Genomic DNA, 16,209 nt, shown 5'->3' with positions numbered 1-16,209 from the left:
CCTCCTCCGTCACGTGTTCTCTCTCTCTCCCCCTCACCCGCCGGGGCCTCCGCTCTTCCCCGTGCGTGCGCGGAGGGATGTGCGCATGCGCAGCCGGCAGCTGTCATCCGCGCAGGGAACGGGGCGTCCCACGGGCACGGGGAGGAAAACCCCCGAGGGGGGGAAGCGAAGCGAAGCTGCACTGCCGCTCGTTCCCCCTCATCCTCGCTTTCCTTTGGCTGCTGCTCGCTTAAGCCTCTCACGGACAGGTGCGGGGCGAGCTCCGGGCTGGGCGGTGGGCAGGAGGAGGAGGCGGTGGCGGCGTGGGGAGGGCGGCCTGCCGGCTCGGAGAGAGGGTGCGGGGTGTGGGTGGGCCGGGGGCGAGCGGGAGGGTATGGTAAGGGCGGGGCGGACGAGAGGGAAAGGGCGATGAGGCGGGGCAGAGCCGGGGGAAACGGGGTCGGGCCGGCCCGGGCTGGGAGCGTGGAGCCGCGGCGGGTGCCGGCGGTGGGGCAGCGGCTGGCCGGGCTGACAGCGCCGGGACAGGCCGTAAGGGGCCTGTGGGGGGAAGCGGTGCGGGGGCTCTGCGTTGCGAGTGGCGGCTGGGACCGGCGGGAGGGAAACGAAACCGGCAGGTGTCGGAAAAACACGTCTCGTGTTCCCGTTTGTGGCCGGCGGTTGTGGGTCAGGGCAGTCGGTGGAAGCTCTCCCGGAGAGAGCCGGCGGTTTCCCCTGGTGCTGGGAGTGAGCGGATGGGCAGAGCGGGACACAGCTTCGCCTCTCTCCGCGTCTTTCTGGGCCTTGGTGGAATCCCGTGGACTTCCCAAACAGCCTTTTTCTTAGGAGGCGCAGCCGCAGGGATGCGGCTCGCTCCTTTCTGCATGTCCTTACGGCTCTCCTGGAAGTTTGTAAGTGTCAGGAAAAGGCTGTAAAGCTGTCTTCTGTTTAAAGTACTGCGTTAAGCGCCGATTCCACATCTGCCCGCCGGTGGTTACAGTGCTCCACGCTTTCAGAGCCCGCTACGGGATCAGGGCTTGATGCCGTGTTAATAGCCTTCTGTTAATGAGCCTTCTCTCTCCTGCAGTTGATTATAACTGGCAGTCTGAAATGAGAAGTGTATGTAAAATGTTTTTTCTGCTAGGTTAATTGTGTTAGAAAAAAATACTAGGTGTCCGTGTGTTTTCTAAAGATTTATACTAGATCAGAGTGTAAACAGCACTTACTTTTTATATTATTAAACTGCAGATTTATGAGTCTTTGCACTCAGTTTTCTGAGACATTAGCAACAGCAGCAACAGAAGTCACCTGGTGACTACTAAACCAATAGTTTTTTAAGCTGAAACACTTTCCACAAGAAAGAAATATACTGGCAGCCTAAGACAGGCTATTTTTTGTCACCCTACAGTGTTGTGGATTTTTTTTGTTGTTCACATTCTTAATGAGCCGAGAGTGTGAAAATGACTGTGGTATAAAATTTGTCTTGGGCTCTACCCTTATTTTTCCTTGAACTGTGATAACTAGCGGATGGTATTGCTTCACGAAAGTGCCTTCCAAACACAAGCATGATTTGCTTTTCAGTACTTGAAAGGAGGGTAAATTGACCCACTGCCAGTCATGCTTATCATATTCTCAACGTTGATTTGGAGTGGTGCTGATTTTATTGATTGGTGGCAACTAATGGTTTTCTTTTAGCTAGGTGCAGATACAGATGGGTATAAGAGGAATTTCCTTTCTAGGGACTGACCTAGGAAACAGTGTGTCTCATCTGAATAAGCAGACATGATTAAATAGCTGTTGGGTCAGAGTTAGAGCCAATGTATATGAGGGAAATGATATGTATATGAGTGTTTAAAAAAAAAATCTGATTTGTTTTCTTTTTTTGTTTGTTTTAACAGTAAGTATGATGTATAAAAAAATTGATGTCTTGTAATTTTTAATCCTTAACTATTGATGAGTATTGAGAACAGAATTTTGTATCTATTGGCCTGATTTCTAAACAAATCGGGTAAACAGTTCTGCACCAGATCTAAATGCACAGTTATGACAGTAATGCATTCAAATCAGAAAATTATGCTGTCAAGTGCTAATTATTAGACTCTTTCTAAGCTATCAGGAACAAGCACTGTAATTATTTAAAAAAAAATGGTGATTTTATACCTAACTTTATTAAAAAATATTTGAGTAGGTTTAGGACTTTCTCAGTTTAAACAGCTCTTGATTGGTCTACCTAGTTCTGCAGTTAATCCACTTTGAAATGTTCAGTTTTTTCTGTAGGTGTCTTTTGCTGGGATATGTTTCATCAGATGATGCTGAACAGAATGTGAATGGGGTATATGGTGGTGTCAGTTTTGGTCAAATCTGTTTTATGGAGGTGTTATTTTTATGCTACTACACACCAATATAAATAACTCTCCCTTAATATGTCTTGAAACACATTTTTAGTATACATAGAGCTTCAAAGATAGCGTGTTTTACTGTAATTCTGCTAATACAAGGTATTTTCAGGTTCTCTGAACGATCACATGAATGGTTCTAAAGATGATGTACTGGAATGTTAAGATTTTAATAGTTACCTAGTAAAAAATCTCCATGGTCCCTTGATAGCTTAATATTTTGTATCTCGAACAAGTGATGTGTTGAGTTCTTTTGTTGATTTTAATTTAGATTCATAGACTGACTCTAAGGTATTTTCAAGAAATGCAGTATTTTGTACTTGGAAGACAGTAATTGTTGAGTAATAAGTGACATAATGAAGGTGTTCATAACAACTTGCTGATCTGAAGTCCAGAGTGCATTTTAAACTCTTACTGTAGTTTAGGTATATAAAGAGTTAGGGTGCATTTCAGTTTTCTTATGTGGCATTGTATATCACAATTCATTCTGTTGTAGGTTTGCATTTTGCTCCAAATTTATTTCGCCTGTTTAAAATTGTGTTGTTATACATAGTGGGTAAGTTAACTTTGTCCATGTGAGTAGTCCTACTACTGACTTATGCAAGCAGTCGTTTTTATCCTTAATTCTGTTTACATCTATCATTTGCGGGACAGTATACTTTGTCCTCGGTTTTTAGGGTATACTGTCCTATGATTAACAACAGATTAGAAAAATTGTCAGCATTTTTAATTTAAGATGTTAAAATTACAAGAGTAAAAATTCAAAACATGTTCTTGTGAGGATGAATATTGAAAATATTTCAGTGTCTAATCAGTTTCACTTTGTGATTCTCAGACATGACAGGATACTTCATTGACTGTTGCAGATATTATAGGGGAGTTTCACAAACAAAATATGTTCCAGTTCCCTTGTGACATTTTTGCCTGCAAAATACAGAATCACTCATTGAGGCTGTTGTGATTTAGCTCAGTAGACTGATGGTTTCCTGATGGGTTTGTCTAATAAAATTAAAATGCTAGTTATTAGGGGGTGATCTTTCTCTAAGAAGGCCTAGATAACTGCTCGTGTTCATAATAGACGCTGTATGATAAAAATTACTTTGTTGGGCCGGGTTTGTTTCATTTTCCCAGTTTATTTCTTTGCATAAAACATAATTTATAAGTTGCTAGAGTTGTAAATGAATCTATGGCTTTGGAGGTGGATAAATTGTTTACAGTCATAAACTGTTTTGAGAAAAAGAGGGCAATTTTGATCTAAAACTAAAATTAAAATTGGGGAAAAGTGTAGAAGTCTGTAAGTTGAGCTATGAATATAGGCATAGAAATCAAAGTGTTTAAGAAACTCCCTAAGTTTTAGGAATCAAACTCATCATGCTTGAGTCTGATTTTAGATGGAAGTATTTGGAGTATTTGATTTAAATAAATTATGACAAATATTTAAAAACTGAGGTCAGTAAAAATATCTAAAATTTGGAATAATATTAGATAATAATAGGGGAGAAACTTTTTCTTAACTGATTTGTCACCTTCAGGGTTGCAGATATGGCTTATGTTTGAGTTGGTGAAACTTCTAAGCTCATAATGTTCTTTTGTCTCTGTGGAAATGACTTTTGGATTTATCGAGATAAAAATGTTAGCTGTATAGTTTACTTTTCATCAGACTTTTTGCATTGCAAAGTGATACGACATGCTAGAGCTGCAAGTTCAGCAGAGGCACAATGTTGATTCTTTCTTCTTGCTCCTTTTGTCTCTTACAGTATTATAGATTAGAGCCATATGGTCCCAGATACCAGTCTGTGAGTTCATTTTAAGTGGTGTCACTCTGATATTAAATGATATGCCATTTCAGTGGCCTGTGATCAGTTTGGAGTGAGGAGGCTTTTGGTTACGCAAGCTGAGCAAATGATACTTTCTCCCCTGCTGTAAGCATTGTAGCAGACCACAGAAGTGCGGTATGACAACACTGTGCACGTGCTTTTGATCATGTGGTTCACTTTAGTGTGCATACTTTCAGTCATAGCAGCAGAAAGACAAGACATGCATGACTCTTCCCTGGCCACTAGGTATTGCGTCTGTGGTAATATAGAACAAGGTGTAAGTGCAGGTGAACTGCATGACATCTTTAAATTACCAAATCTTTTATGAGAGGGTAAAGGCTCACTGTGAAGGTTAATAGTAGCTAGACCTTACCACAGGTGCAGAAATATAGTTTCAGGTGTGCCATAAGCAGTGTTAAGGGGGAAAAGTGTATCTTTCTGTCTCTCAGGATATAGAGTCTCATTTACAGGTTTTTTGTCCTGTCCTTTTTCTGGATCTGATTGAAAGATTTGCCATGTAGTGGTAGCTTGTGAAAAATACTATTATGGTTACTATAGCATATAGAATATGTGTGTTTTGATGTTAAGGAGTTGTGAAATCCAGGGTGTAAGTGTATCTCTTGGGAGGACATCTGTAAAGGCAGTTAATAACATGCCATATAGTTCGGGAGGGTTTTTTGAGAAATAGGTATTGGCAGGAATGACAGACCTGGCAAAACTGTTTGAAAGTGCTTAATCAGGAAGCAGTTCACATCCACCATCTGTTGTTTGTATCCATAGAAATACTATAGGCTGCATTAGCAATGTGTATTTTTCTGAACTTCTTGGTGTTATAAGTTAGCGTTTTAAAAACTGAGATCTAGGCCAAACTGCTTTCTGGTCTCCATGGTCTAAAGCCAAATTTGAGAATGTTGTTAGACCATTGTGTGAATTCATGGTTTACTTGCATCTTCAATAGTGATTACAGCTTTGGCACCCTTTTCCCCTGACTACAAGTAATTTGTTGGAACTGGTAAAGATCCAGAAATAGGATGCAATGATGATCAGAACTATGGAAGGGATTTTCTGTGAGGACACTAGGAGTCTTCAGCTTAGAAAAGAGATGACTGCGGGACGCCGCAATAGAGATCTGTAAGTCATGTGTGGTCTGAAGGTAAATATGAACAGACAACTGTTCCCAGCGTGCACATGAGATGTCAGATGAAACTAAAATGTGAAATATTCAAAACATACAGAAGGAGATATATCACTTAGCATATTGTTAGATGTAGAATGCTTCGTTGTGAAATGTTTTGGATATTAAAGGCCTACAAAATCCACAAAATGCAATAATATAGAATCATAGAATCGTCTAGGTTGGAAGATCATAAAGTCTAACTATTAACCTAACGCTGCCAAGTCCACTTCTAGACATGATGCTGAGCATCACATCTTTTAAATACCTCCAGGGATGGTGATTCAACCATTTCTCTGGGCAGCCTGTTCCAATGTTTGATAACCATTTCTGTGAAGACGTTTTTCCTAATATCCAATCTGAAGTTCTCCTGGCGCAACTTGAAGCAGCTTCCTCTTGTCCTGTCCCTTGTTACCTGGGAGAAGAGACTGACTCCCACCTCTCTACAACCTCCTTTCAGGTAGTTGTAGAGAGCAATAAGGTATCCCCTCAGCCTCATTTTGTCCAGGCTAATCAACCCTTGTTCCCTCAGCTGCTCCTTGTAAGACTTGTGCTCTAGACTCTTCACCATCTTTGTTGTTCTTCTCTGGACATGCTCAATCACCTCAATGTCTGTCTTGTAGCAAGAGGTCCAAAACAGAATGCAGTACTCAAGGTGGGGCCTCAGCAGTGTCAAGTACAGGGTTACGATCACTTCCCAAGTCCTGCTCACCACACTATTTCTGATACAAACCAGGATGCTATTGGCCTTCTTGGCCACCTGAGCACACTGCTGACTCCTATTCAGTCAGCAGTTGACCAGCATCCCCAGCGCCTTTTCTGCTGGGCAGCTTTCCAGCCACTCTTCCCCAAGCCTGTAGTGTTGTATGGGGTTGTCGTGAGCCAATTGCAGGACCTGGTACTGGGCCTTGTTGAACCTCGTACCATTGGCCTTGGCCCATCGGTACAGCCTGTCCAGGTCCCTCTGTAGAGTCTTCCTACCCTCAAGCAGATCAATGCTCCCACCCAACTTGGTGTTGCCTGCAAACTTACTGAGGGTGCACTTGGTCCCCTCGTCCAGGTCATTGACAAAGGTACTAAAGAGAACCGTCCCCAATACTGAGCCCTGAGGACCACCACAGGAGACTGGCCACCAACTGGATTTAACTCTGTTCACCACAACTCTTTGAGCCTGGCCATCCAACCAGTTTTTTACCGAGCAAAGGGTACACCCATCCAAGCCACGAACAGCCAGTTTCTCCAGGAGAATGCTGTGGGAAAGGTTATGGATGTTATTTACCTGGATTTTAGTAAAGCCTTTGACACCCTTTCCCTCATCCACTAAGCAGGTCACGTTATCATAGAATGAGATGAGGTTAGTTGAGCAGGACCTGCCTTTCATGAGCCCATGCTGACTGGGCCTGATCACCTGATTGTCCTGCATGCATATCCTCTTTGTCTAAGGATTCCTTGATCTTTGCATTTCTGAGGACTGAGGTGATATTCTGGAAAAGTATAATTATAAGCTACCCCTACATTTTTTTGCTAGATCTCTACTGTTGGCAACTGTGAAAAACTAGGTAGGTCTGACTTGCTATTGCTGTAGGCTGTTACATGCTGCTCCCAGCTTGTACTAAGGATTTCATACCTGTGTTTTCATTAAAAAGAAAGGAAAACCTCTTGAAACGTGGGTTGGAAATAAAAATGAGAAATATACTGTCTTTTTTTTTTTTTTCCTTCTTCAATTATTCCAAGACATTTTTGCACACTGTGAGTCTAGTGTGAGAGAGGAATGCCTACAGGATGAATTCAGGTCACTTTTCAGTTCAATATTTATGGATTCAAAATAGTTCATTTTTGGAAGTAATTGCTGTAAGGGTTGTACCAAGATACAGAAATGCAAACTAGAAATTAAGTTTGTCAAACTACTTCGAGCTTTATAATAGAATTGGGATAGTTTTAGGAGCTTCAGAATATGGTTACCTCTCCAGATTCCTGGTTTCTTAAGCTTTTATAATTGATTAAATAGCTTAATAATCCTAACATTTTTAAACTCAGTTCTTCCTGATGACTGCTGGATGTTTGATGAATGCATGCCTAACCATCAGGTTTGGCTTATAAATGACTCATATCACAAATGCAAAACCTTGTGACCTGTATGTTTATTTTAACAGTTAACATGATCAAATAACAAGTAACGGATTTGGAATTTGTGATAAATAGGATCTTTTTTCTTTTTCTATGCCAGGTACATAAACTAGGCAGACATAATTTGCATGGACACTTACTGTTATTAAAGGAACAATTAAAACATAGCTATGCAAAAAGAAATATCAACTATTTGTGTGCTCAGTAATAGTTGGACGTGCAAACTATACTTTTATGTTTCCAATTACCTGAATATCATTCCTGTAGCTAGGCAAGGACCGTGCACTGCTGCAGAGTCTTACCTCTTTGAATTTGCTTTACAAAACAATATACTGGTTGGATGGTACTTACTTATAGATTATGCTAAAAAACTTTTTAAAATTGGTGGAGGAAAATGCAGAAGTGAATCTGCCCATATCTGTGATAAAAATAAATTACTGGATGAGCTTATGGAGTTTTTACTTATTTTGTAAAGTTGCTGCTTAGACTATTATAGATTAAGATCTGATTTTCTACTGCTTGTTTCCTTTCCAATTCTTACTACTTTTTTTTTTTTTCAAAACAGACTCTGCAAGTAGGTTAGTGAAAAAAATTGTAGTTTTTCTAAAGTTTTGTCAATGAAGTGTTTTTATTGAATAATTCCTAAAAAATGGTAGCTAGTACTTTATAATGTGAATGCTGTGTCTTGGTTTTTTTTTTTTTTTGTCTTTTTATTTGAAAACTTTTCCATCTGACAACTGTTTTCAAATAAATTATTTTATGTTTTCTTTGAGATCAGCCTCACAACGTGCTGTGGCTTTCTGTGCATGCCTTTCTCGGGATAAATTTTTTTTCTTGTTGCTAGTTATTTGAATACATTTTATCAGAATGAATTAGTTCTTCCTCAAATGTTTCTTGTCCCATAACTAGTGAGGGTAAAAATTTGCAAGAAAAAAGAAAGGGAAAAAACTTGTGTTTTAACTAATTTATCTGTGAGAAGTGATGACCTTCAAATATTTGTTCTTTTTTCTTCCTATCTTCCCTCTTTTTGTTGTTTACTGGAGCTTTCTTTGTGTAATTTGTTTAATTTAAGTTGCTGAGTAAAGGTTGTGGACATTGATGTTTTGTATATTGAACACACAGAAATAATAAAATAATCTGATTTTGCAAAATATGAACACATTTTATGACACAGGTGTAATGCAAATAGCCTAAAGTTATGTAGAGCTTTTCCTTGTTAGCTAATCTTTTTCTTTATAGCAGAGCAGAGTATAGCAGACAGTGTTTTTAATCCTTTCTTGTTCAGCAGTGCTTTCAGTGGAGGGGCCAAAGTGGACACCATTTGGCAGTTGAGATGCCTCCAACAAAGCATCTTTGGAAGAAGTATCAAGTCTTGTGTAGATTGAAACCAGAAAGTTTTGGTTCCCTGCTGGTGAGGGGTGGAACTCAAAGCACTGGTTAGTTCATTTTACACTAGAAGCAAGAAGTGGATAATAAGCCTGCATTCAGAGGAGATCAGGCAGCTTAGTATTAATGCGGAGAGAGAATACTAAAAGTTGGTTTCATGTACTAAAGACTGAAGGTTTTTGTGCATTTTAACCAACTGCAAATTAATACGTGCTGCTTTTCTGGTATGTTTCATTCAGTTTTAAGAGAATATATTCTAGTTGTGTGAATCGGTATCTTGCTTGTAATTTGATTAAACACAATTGCTAGTTTGGATTTCTATATTAGGTATCGAACAAATGAAACTTGGAAGATATTTTCCAATTCTGGGGATAACGTATTCTGTGTTCTTGTGAGCGTATGGAGGATTCTACATGGAAGAATGGTGTTTAACAGATAACTCTGACTGCAGTGGGGTATAGAGGCCCTTTCCTTTTCTTAGGATATAGGAGAAACAATCTTGTAGATTCTGCACTTATCAAACAATCGTGCAGAATAAAGTGTGTAATCAAGCATGTAATATGGTGTACTTCTGCTCTGTAGATGTAGGTAGTTAAGTCTTCCCATATCTGGCCTTAGTTACTAATGTCAAAGCATGCAGAAAGTTATTCTTTTCTTTCTTCCTCTCTTTTCTGTGTTGTTTTCTTTTCTTTTCTTTTGCTTTGGCAGCCCCTGAGAAGTTTGTATTTTCTTACCACCTTTTTGTTCTTGTAGTTAATATGCTTATCAAATTTTTTTATGTTTGTACAAGCTATGCAGTTTAAATGCTACAGAATTTAGATGTTTAGAAAGCACTTCCCCCTGTCATCATAACTAGTGAAATGCGTTTGCAGCTTGGATTATGTGAATGCTGGTAGCGTTAATGAGATTTTGTCTTGCTGTGAGTATATGAGCTTTTCTAGTGTTGTACTTTGACATTTTGAATTAGGTTCATTAGGATTCTCAGGCCACATACTGACATAGATGTGGATGATTAAACTTTGCTGGCCTCATGTTTCCACTTCTATTGTATTAAGACAAATTAACCATTAATGTACTCTTGCCTGATGATTTGAAGGTCTTTTGACAGGGCCTCAAAATGACTATAAACTCCTTAAAAAGAGGATCAGATTCTTTAACTCAGTTATTGGCTCTTTAGCTGGCAATTTTGGACAAGGTACGTGCTTGCGTTGTATCTAAATTTTGTGATGTTTAATCAGACATGTTTCAAGACATAGACAAAGTAGTTGGTCACCAAGATATTAAAGCTTTATGGGCAGTCTTTACAGTTTATTGGATCAGGCTCATAGTCTGAGCTTGTTTGACCAAAGCTTTCCCGTGATTAGCCAAAAAACTTCTTTCTTTCAGTGTTATGCAAAGTACTATTATGAATTTGAGTTGAGTATGTGTTTTCATTTATCCATGTTACCGTCTGCTTTCCTAGATAGTCATGGACAACCTTGTCAACGTGCAGTACTGCCTTGCAAGAGGGACAGAAAATGGCTGTTTACAGTGTTGATATTAAGGATTTAAAATAACTGTAAAAAAATCCCTCTACATATATTAATTGTCTTTCCATTTTATAATTTGCAGCCTAAATGGACATAGTGCCCTTGTTTCTATAACTTTGTATTTACTAGTGTTGCACATTTTCATTGTGTAGTAGTAGACAAAAACTCTGGAAGTTTTATTGCTCAGCTTGTACAGCTCTGTAATATCACAACATAGGTAGTTACGTATACACCTAAGTGGAATAGTTAAGACAGTGATAGTATGATTGCAGTGTGGATTTTACTTTAGAATGGAATCTTAGTAGTTATGTTCTTGTCTGCAAAAGAACCTCTGAAGGCCTCTTAACTCTCTTATACTGGACTATATTTTATGCTCTCTTGTTTGGTAGGGTATAACTGAATTTTTGCATGTGAGAAAGAGGGAGGAGTAGGAATTGGTGGGAGAAATTATGTAGGACTCTTGAATTCCACAAAGTCCTTGAAATGATAGCATAGTGTGTTAGAATGTAATAGAACTGAATTGGAAGGCCAATGTTTTCTGGTTGGTTTGTAGCATAGCCTTGTATTTTGTGGTAAATTTAAACCATGTAATTTAGTACTGGTGCTTACTGTTTTAGATTGACATTTGTAATGAATATTCCTGCAATAATAAAATTGTGAAATGAATTTAAGAAGTCTCAACTGATAGGTCATAGCTATAAAGGTGTTAAATTACTAAGAAGTCATAAAATGGATAGCATCATCTGATAAGTATTTGGACTTCTGGTGTAGCAAGTACTGCATAGCCTTTATGATCTTTCTGCCTCCTAAACTATGGAGGTTATATAATAGAATCTGCTCAAGGAGTGTTCTTCCAAACATTGTGCAAAGAGCTGTTTTACCCAATAAGTCCATGAGAAGATGTCTTTTACTGAGGAAGAAGGGTAACACAGGAGCATGGATCAAACAGTTTATTTCCACCAAAAGTAACAGAGCTGGCTGGTCTGTGTGGTAATTTGATGGGGACGTGGACCTTAAGATGTATGGAAGCAGGCAGAACAAAGATCCTGTGAAAGAAAGGATTTGTATTTTTCACACTCCAATGAAGCTGGGCAAAAATTCTGCCTTTCCAATGCTATACACGTCTTCATCATTAGTTGAAGTTATTAATTCTGCTTGTGATATAGACTCAGGTTTATCACAGTACAATTCAGATACATGCTTGAGCTTTGTCTTAGTTCCACAGACTTAAAAAAATAATCTAGTTAGTATCTTTACTTGCAAACAGGATTTTAGGAACCTAGCAGCCAAGCAAGCATGCTGGCATGTGTGGAAGTGGAAGTTAGCATGAGTTAATCGCTATTTATTAGTTTGATTAACAGTCCTTAAATTAACTAATTTATTTGTTGTGGTTAAGTGCTAGGGTATATTCAGTTCATTTGGTAGTTACATGTTTGTTTGGTACACTGGTGTTTTTAAAGCAGCTCAGGTATTAAAACTGGTGTGTTTTGGTGAGATGTCTTGGTTGAGAGGCATTTTTATGATACTAATTTATGCGATAATTAGTTTGGTGTACCTGTTGGTTGAAATCAGACACTGGCCAAAATCATCCTGCAGCTTTTCTCATAGCTGAACCACTTGGATATGGATTTTTCTTGTCACCTTACCCCTTTTCATAAGGGTCTTTCAGACTTACACCCCTTCACCATAGACAAATTTAATTCGGAAACTTATGGAAGACAGAGCATCAGGTTTGTAGGAACACATACAGGCACTATGCTTGCATATGTTTTGTGCCCCTAGACAAAACTAGGATAAAAAGGTTGATCCAAAGGGTCAGCCTCTTTCTTCAATGGCTGGAGTCTGAGGAAGACTGTCTGTTTGTCTGCCTTTGATCCTGATCCGTGTGTTCCTGAATACGGTTCCTGAGTTTGGCTCCCATCTGTCCCTGAATCCAGTCTGGTTCTTTCCCAGTGCCTGACAGAGACCTGATCGTCATCCTGGGAGCTCCATACAGTTTTGTATATATTGATATATTTAATTATGTTATTATAATTTCTTTTTATTATTTTATTAATAATATTTCATTAAAGTAGTTTAGTTTCTTTTCAACTCATGAGTCTCTCTCTCTCTACCTCTCCTTTTCTCCCCTTTCTGAAGGGGAGAGACAACAAAGAGAGCATCTGTCATTCGTTCAGTGGCCAGTCCAGCCCAAACCATGACAGCCAAAAAGCTGATTTTTATACAGAGAAATCAAATATCCTATTTGATTATATTTCAGGCGTGGCTTTACTGTTAGTGAAGCATTATAAATAGTAAACACTGTCTATTGCACTTTGCAATGAAGGAAAGCATGGCTTCACCTTTGGTCATAAAGCCAATTTTCATTTTCCTGGGGCTGGGCATGGTAGCAAAATTATATGTGGAAATTTAATGGACGGGAATAAATGAGGCGTGTATTATATACAAGCTGGCTGTTTACTGCTGAGGGAAGCTGTCCCAGTTGTACATGTTAAGGTATGTTTGCCTATATAGACTTGGTAATTTAAATGCAAAAATACCCCCAAATTAAAGTGGCACTGATTTTCAGAATGGGAGAGTTGCAGAAATCTAGTTAATTTCAGTTCAAACAGGGATGGAAAGTAGTGTAGGAAGGAGAATAGGATGTTTCTGAAGGTGGGAGTGTGAAAAAAGAAATCTTACTTGTCGTTGTTGGGACAGACACGACACTGGACATCAAGTTGCAGCAATCCAATTTCTTTATTTAACAAGCAGTGCTTTTTTATATTCTTTTACCCAGGTGCTTATCTATGCATATATTCTAGCATTCTAGTATTGCCCAATACGCTCTCACATCATGCGCTGTTCATGCTCTGGTCAAAGCCAGGATGTTTGCCAACCCTTATCTTTTTACTTAGCTCTTCTCAGGACTCCCCAGTCTCTTCAAGGGTACACGGATATCTGCTCAAGGTTAATGTTAAACTTGCATTCTGATCCCTCGGACCAGCCGAGGTTTCCCACAATTCCCCCTTTTTGTATTTGTGCTACAAATGCCGCCCCCATCACCCGCTGCAGGGCCCTTTGCAGTAGGGAGATGAGACATGGCACCATCATTAGCACAACTACAACTATCAACAATATTATTAATCCTGCTTTGACCATTGAAACCAGCCATCCCGAGAGTCCCTAGTTTTGCAAAAGGTGATCAAAAGAGAAGAACCCATCCTCTTGCTTTAACTTTTTTGTTCGTTCCATTAACTCTTGTGTGTGTGCATAAATAGATTGAGAATGGTCTGATAAGTTCATGCAGCACATCCCATAAAAATCTTGACAACCATGACCTTGAGCCAGCAACAAAAAATCTATTGCAGCTCGATTCTGCAGTGTGGCATGTCTGAGTCTACATCTAGTAGTAAACTACTTAAAGCTGAAGATGTAGCATTAGATTGCTTAGCCAGCCAACACCCAAGCTTGTTAAATGTAGCAAGTGCTTTAGCTGATGTCACTCCGGGGACTAAAAAGGATGCCACGATTATTAGGTCTCACAGCAGCACTTTTGCTCCAGGACCCACCCGTTCCTCAGTCACAAGGGAGCCAAAGTGCCAAAGAAGGGGTGGCATCGCAGCAGGAGTATCATCAGCAAGCTGCAAAAAGTTTAACGCATATACAGCTTTAGTTAATCGTGCTTCAGGGGTTTCCCCTATCATTCCCCCTTTTTGTTTTTGTAAAAGGCGTTTTAGAGTACTGTGTGCACGCTCAACAATACTCTGACCCGTGGGTGAGTGGGGGATGCCTGTGACATGTGTCACGCCCCAGAGTTGTAAAAAACAAGCTACCTTTTGCGATACATAAGCAGGACCATTATCAGTTTTGATCTGTTGTGGGACACCTAAAACAGAAAATGCACGCTGCCAATGGCATAAGACATCTCGAGCTGATTCTCCAGTGTGAGCAGTGGCTACGAGGGCAGAAGAAAAGGTATTGATTGATACATGTATATACTTCAAACCGCTGAATTCAGTAATATGTGTGACATCAGTTTGCCAAAGCTGTAAAGCGCGTAATCCTCATGGATTGGTGCCATAATATACAGGTACGTGTTCATCTTGACAATCGGGGCAGGCCGCAATAATATTGCAGGCCTCAGTAATACTAAGATTAAACTGATGTTTTAAAGCACGATATCCCTGATGATAAAAACTATGCGATGCTATCGCTTGCTATTTAACATTGGGCACAGTTCCCAGGGCCACTGCAGACACTAAAGCATTAGCTTGTGCATTGCCTTCTACAATAAATCCTGGTAACTGGGTATGACTTTTAATATGCATCACATAATATTCCTGCTGTCGCCTCTGTATTGTTATCCATAACAGTTTCAGTACACCAAACAGTAATTCATTAGTTGCATTACCTAAAACAGCTTTATCTAAATGTTGTACCAGACTGGCCACATAAGCTGAATCTGTCACAATGTTGACTGAGCGGGGAAACTCTGAAACACCATGGTCATCGCTCGTAGTTCTACGACTTGGGGCGAACCTTCTTGATGTTGGATCTTATGTCTCCATTGTGTTCCTTCTCTCCAGACAATGGCACCTTTTCCAGTTTTTCCTGGCCTGTCTGTGAACACTGTGGGGCCCTCCACTGGGTTTCTATGACCGAGATATTTTTTTTTTTTTTTTTTTGGCCAAGGGTTATTTGTGTGCCCAATTTAATCAGTGGACGTGAAGGAAAATGGTCAATGCTTTTGCTACAGACCATTGACAAATTGTAGGTGAGTTTTTCATACCTTGTGGCAACACTTTCCACTGACACCTTTTGGTAGGCTCCATGTTATTCACAGACGGAACAGTAAATGCAAATTTTTCTTTGTCTTGTTCTGCCAGAGGGATGGTAAAAAAACCCAATGTTTTAAATCTATTACAACAATTGCCCACCCCATAGGTATCATAGTAGGCGAAGGTAATCCCGGTTGTAGTGCTCCCATTGTTGCCATGACGACATTAATCTTTCTCAAATCATGCAACAATCTCCATTTCCCTGATTTCTTTTTGATAACAAATACTGGGGTATTCCAAGGGCTATGTGAGGCATCTATGTGTCCTGCAACAAGTTGTTCCGTTACCAGAGACTGCAGGGCTGTTAATTTCTCTTGGCCAAGGGGCCACTGATCAACCCACACAGGTTTTTCTGTTAGCCATTTTAGAGCTAAAGTGGGTTGAGAAACACCCTGCAATACACTGGCCCAGACTAAAAATCCGTAGTTATGCGAACTCCCCATTGGCCTAAGCAGTCCCTTCCCCATAGGTTTAAAGGAGTTGAGGTCACATATGGCGGCACTGTAGCCCTTTGCCCTTCTGAGTTTACAATCACAATAGGGTTAGTTCACTTAGAACTATTGGCAACTCCTCCAAGTCCTGCAACTCCCAAGGCATTGGAGGTTAATGGCCAAGCAACAGGCCACTCCCGTAAAGAGATGATCGTCACATCTGCTCCAGTGTCTAATAATCCAGTCAGCCGGATCTTCTTGGAGGCGGCATCATTAAGTTCAAGAACACAATGCATTTGTGGGCGTTGATTAGATACTCACAGAATCACAGAATCATCAGAGTTGGAAGGGACCTCTAGAGATCATCTAGTCCAACTCCCCTGCTAGAGCAGGATTGCCTAGAGCACATTACTCAGGACTGCATCCAGGCGGGTCTTGAAAATCTCCAGGGAAGGGGACTCCACAACCTCCCTGGGCAGCCTGTTCCAGTGCTCTGTCACCCTCACCGTAAAGAACTGTTTCCGTGTATTTGAATGGAATGTCCTGTGTTCTA

General features: G+C 40.2%; 1 protein-coding gene across 2 annotated transcripts in view; it reads left to right on the top strand.

Moving 5' to 3' along the window:
* The first annotated feature begins 105 nt into the window (after window positions 1-105).
* Window positions 106-16,209, top strand: part of KDM4C (lysine demethylase 4C) — a 308,331-nt gene continuing 292,227 nt past the window's right edge. For both annotated transcript variants that reach the window (XM_082496977.1, XM_082496976.1), the window contains exon 1: window positions 106-248. The gene's annotated coding sequence lies outside the window, so the exon portion shown is untranslated. The remainder of the gene's footprint in view (window positions 249-16,209) is intronic.

This window comes from Vanellus vanellus (assembly GCF_965231255.1).
Source record: "Vanellus vanellus genome assembly, chromosome: Z".
Taxonomy (NCBI): domain Eukaryota; kingdom Metazoa; phylum Chordata; class Aves; order Charadriiformes; family Charadriidae; genus Vanellus; species Vanellus vanellus.
This window is presented reverse-complemented; position numbering and strand designations above follow the sequence as displayed.